A 5174-nucleotide genomic window follows, 5' to 3' on the forward strand; every position below is an offset into this window, starting at 1 on the left:
GCGATGGATCAAGGGTAGTCTGTCGCGCCCCATGACAGACATATTTTATTGATTTTATTTGATTTATTGTTAATTTTAAGGTATTTCAGGCCTATTTCTCGTACACGGGGTGTATTTTAGGGCATATAGGGGTGTTATAAATATTTTAGGAGGGTTGTTATAGAAGTGATTAGAAATGAATTCATGTATGGGCATCCAGATACCAAACCAGAAGAGAAGACCTGCTTGGCCAAATCTTGGAAAACATTTTCCCTTACCTCTTCCAATAAAATCGGTCTCAGTAAATCCATTAGCCTCAAAAATTAAAAAAAAAATGGTGTTCCAATAGAGGAAGCCATGAATTGAAAATAGCCAGGGCTAATGGAGAAGTGAAAAAGACTTCAATGAATAGTGTCATGAGCCTGAAAATTGAAGATATGCAAGATCTACTGGATCTTCCACTCAAAAGAGATGCAAATGACTCTCTCTCCCTGAAAGATTTGAGAAGCAATTTAAAGCCCAAACCAGAGAGAAGTTGAAGAGGAATAAAAATTGATCCAATAAGCATCTGTTCTGGGGGAGATTGTCGGACCCACAAAAGAACAGATGATATTCAAAAGCCAAAACATGATCAAGTGTTCAAGAAATAAATAGAAGTTTGAACCAGCATCCTCCTAAAGATAGTGAATCTTGAACACCTAAATCAGAGCATCTGTTGAAGATCAGCTAACATTTGTTTAAAGCCTTGGAACCACTGTTCATGGAGAAACAAGGCATGTTCAAGTCCTCAAGTCTGTTGAAGCAAAGGTCTGATGAAGAAGACCAAACATCTATCTGGCCAAACAGATGTTTGGAACAAAGAAACAGAGGATAGCTTAACAATTGTTTCCCAATGTAACAGTATTTGCTTTTTAACAGTGTTTAATATAGTTAGACAAGTTGTTTGATGACACAGATGTTTGCAACATCTGTGGAATCTTTTCTGTTAGGAATCTTAGGTGTCACTATCAGGGTGATGTCAGCCAATCACAAATAGAGCTTTCATACTTAGTATAAATAGATCTCACCTGTTACAGATCTAGATCTCAACTGTTACAGATCTATTCATCACTACACATCACCTTTTCTTTTGTACGAACAAAATTGTTTAGTGATCAGTCTGAGGGGGAGTCTGTACAGTCAATCTTCTGTAAAACATTATTGTAATCTTTACTTACGATATATGTTGATGATTTCTCGTTTATGATTGTTTATCTTTACTTACAATACAAGATTGTTTTGATCTTATTTGTTGATTAGTCCCTACCTTGTATACTAAGACTAAACAATGAATATCACTTTTCCCTATCAATAATAATAGTCGGGAACCCGCATGTTGCGGCGGAGTCGACAGTACGGGACAGAAATATAATTCAAAATGAAAAAAAAAACGTATATAAGTTGTATATATGCAAAAATGTGAACTGAGAGACTGTTGTTTCAAACGGCTTCTATCTCGACTGATACGGGCTTTCGGTTCTACTTTTCTTGCTTAGCCTTTCCTCTGTTGCAGATAAATGCTTTGTTTAGTAAAATTTCAGTTTAAAGCAGCAACTATTAAAAACATAATATAGTTTACTTACCCAACGTTTACAAGTGTGTAGAATGTTAATTATGTTCCTCACATCAATATGATAACAATGACCACTATGAATATAAAAATGTCCTAATTCATTGATTTGCAGATATTCTATCTAGTGCGGCAAGATGAAAGCAAAAAAGGAACAAAATATGTATGTGTTGGGCCTTCATTGATGATCCTAAACTTAAAAAGCAAAGATAAAATCATACCTTTTACCTCAAAAATCATACCTATTTTGAGTTAGTTTATTTTTAGCAGCACTCCAAAACCACGAATTGAGGGCTAGGAGCGCATATAGATGCCATAGACCAGCATACTCATAGTACGGCTTTTTATCTGCTTTCACCGGCAGCTTGTAATGCAAGAGAATGAAGAACGATAACCACCCATGAAAATGCACTGCAAGGTTAAGTGCATAAAATGCGACAGAAGCAGGCACCTAGAAAAATTACAATACGTTGCTTAAGATTGAAGATCAAAAAAAGCATTGAGATTATGAGGTATAAGATTGCTGATAACAGACCTGAATTCCAAATACTCGTTTGAAGGGCCATTTACGGTGATATTTTATGGGCTCATAACCAGATGCTGCTCTATCTTTCTCCCTATTGACCTACAATGATACTTGCAATTACTATGACAATCCCATTGTTTCCACCGTAAATACAGCAGTTCTTGCATGTACCAAGGACCATCAACCGATGCACCGTCAGATGAAAAGTTGCAGTGTGGAAAGCATATCTCACCCACACATCCAGTTATCTCACAGTCATTTAAGCATGACCTACATAAAAATTAAAATATATGTAAAAGAAACAGGGGAATCCTTCACAAATTTACCAGAATTGCTGCAAATCATTGGACAATTAATATCAAGAAGAGAAGCCTTTGAATTGGGACAGTGCAGGAGACGAATATAGATGAGAAAAAAATAAAATCCCAGCATAGTTAATATAGGAATATCAATATGTTGGCAAAATACAAGCTTTACCTGTATGAGGGGTCAGCATCTCCAACACTTGCATGAAGAACACCCAAGCAACAAGAAAACGTCAAAAATAAACTGATCCAGTAGCAACGTACCATCTGCTGATCAGAAAGTTGTATTTTTCCTGTTCTCGAAGCTTCTCATAAGTATTTATGCAACGTTTTCCCATAAGATAAAAAAGAAACTTAACAGCCTGAGTCATACCTTTATCAGTAGAAAAGGAGTGTTCGGTTGCAAACGAGCATGCACCAGATACCATCTCGCAAATATTAGAGCCCTGCAATGCTTGTCCTGACACAGGCTGTTAATAAAGACATGATAACCTGAATCATCATGACAGTAACTGAGCAAAAACTATCCACTTCATGCTTTAGATCTTTCACGCTTTCTCTATCATTCAAAACCTTGTAACTGATTTTTCGCTCCGACATTAAAACAAACAAACAAAATACAATCAAGGGACCTAAACCTAATAGATTTCAAAACGCAAAACACAAGATCAATATAGCTCAAGTCACAAACTCAACATCTCTAATTCCATTACCACATAACATTCTACTTATAACTGGTTAACTTCAACCGACATCAAAATACAAATTGAGCATCTATAAATTTTAAAATCAAACTATACTTTAACTACGCTAAAATTACAAATACAAATTATCAAATGTATCAGTCCTAAAATTAATTCAAAATAAATCATTTTAAACCCTAACTAAGCTGAAAATCTATCTACAACCGTTGGATCTATCCAAGCCCTAACAAATCAATATAAACCTCGAACAGGCATATAAGTAACCATACATAAAAAAAGGATTTATAAAGCATAGGTTACCTTGTAGCTTTCATGAAATTCTAAAATTGTATGTTGCCATGTTAGATGTATCGAATTAGTAATCCCATAAAGCGAATCTCGATGTAATGGTTCTTGACCGAACACCGCCAAACAAAACAAGAAAACTGATCTGAATTACAAAAGTGATTGATCGAATACCTAACCTATAATAAAAAGTATACAATTACAACGAACAACACATACCTTACGACGATTGGGATTCACCGGTTGGGGGATTGGGAACGTCATTTGGGTTCACCAGCGTTTTGGTGATTTCTGAGCTCTTACAATTTCATAATCATCATATCATATCATTTCGATTCCAGTTATTGCTAATTGGGGAATCGTTGAAGTTCAGTTAAATTTTGATTTAAGTCTCATCTAATCAACTATTTAATTGTGTACGTTGGGGGATTGGGAACATCGTTTGGGATTCACCGGCGTTTGGAGACGAAGGGCTTGACACTTAATACATTCAAGTCAAAAGCAGCTGAACCGGACTTACTTGGTTTGACAAGAAAATCCAGATCCAATGCTTCCCTCACCAAAACCTTAATGGCTTGAAAAAGTACTTACCTTTTAGTCTCAACTACAAATCAAGAGTATCAATCCGAGTTAGATTTGAAACAAAAACAGAAACAGACTAACAAAATTGAATTCAACTATAAAAAAGGTCAAAATGGAGAGAGGGAATTGAAACCTGGAGGAGGGTGGCTGATTGGGCCCAAATGGCATCGTCATGACCGGGTGAAGTTCTTTAAAATCTCAAGTTTATTGACTGTCATCTTATGAGCTTTCACAAACCAAATAAATTAAGATTTCAGCTCTCAAAACTATTTGTAATTTTACCTCATTTACGATAATCTCCACAGTTTGTTTAGTGGTTGGTTTAACGGTAACAACTGTAGCCGGATCACCAATAGTAAATTCAGGATTGAAATCACAATAATCCACACTCAACCCACCATCCTGAATCGAAACAAATCAGATTTTTTTGCATAAATTAAGATGTCATTTGCTTACCTGTGCCGTCATCTCACTGCATCTTCATCCTAACCCTAGTCTGACCATGTATGCAATAACCCCTCTTCAAACCCTGCATATTGATTTACATATACATGGATACAAATTCTAGGGTTCCAATAAGATTGAAGATGAATCAAACTGAAAAATTGAAAAGTAATAGAAACTCACCATTGATTGATGCGTCCATTCCACCGCCGGAGACGGTCACCGGAAATACGTCCTTGTACGGCGATTGAGGTTCAGGGTGGAGAAGGAGTACGGTGGTGGGTGACCGGAGACGGAGATGGATCGTGTGAGTGGTGGCGACGGCCGGTGCTTGATGAAGGTGAGTGACCGGTGAAGTGGAGGTGGTGTTTGGAAATGGAGGATGTCGTATAAACGGGGGAGGCGATTTGATTAAAGGCTGCCGTGATTTATCAACATCACAGAACACCAAGCATCGACGGTTTTGACAATTGGAATTCTGGATAGTAAATGCAGGAGGAGGATTTCTCTATTTTAGCCACTAGCGGTAAGAGACCCGTGTGCAAACACGGGTCGTTTCTTAGAAAACCATGCATAACACATATTAACAGAACATATAGATATGTGTATAGAGGTAGAGTGTAACACCCCGTGTTACCGAAAGTCAAAGTCAAAGTCAAGATTGACTCCTTTGACCTTAGTTAGTCTATTTTGTGTTCATGCTTACGTTAGTTGTATTATGTGGAGTAATTAATTACAAT

General features: G+C 36.8%; 1 pseudogene; it reads right to left on the reverse strand.

The window, feature by feature from the left end:
- Positions 1 to 1049: 1049 nt before the first annotated feature.
- LOC110864188 lies at positions 1050 to 4458 on the reverse strand (annotated as a pseudogene).
- Positions 4459 to 5174: the final 716 nt, after the last annotated feature.

Source organism: Helianthus annuus, chromosome 6 (assembly GCF_002127325.2).
Source record: "Helianthus annuus cultivar XRQ/B chromosome 6, HanXRQr2.0-SUNRISE, whole genome shotgun sequence".
NCBI classification, from domain to species: Eukaryota; Viridiplantae; Streptophyta; class Magnoliopsida; order Asterales; family Asteraceae; genus Helianthus; species Helianthus annuus.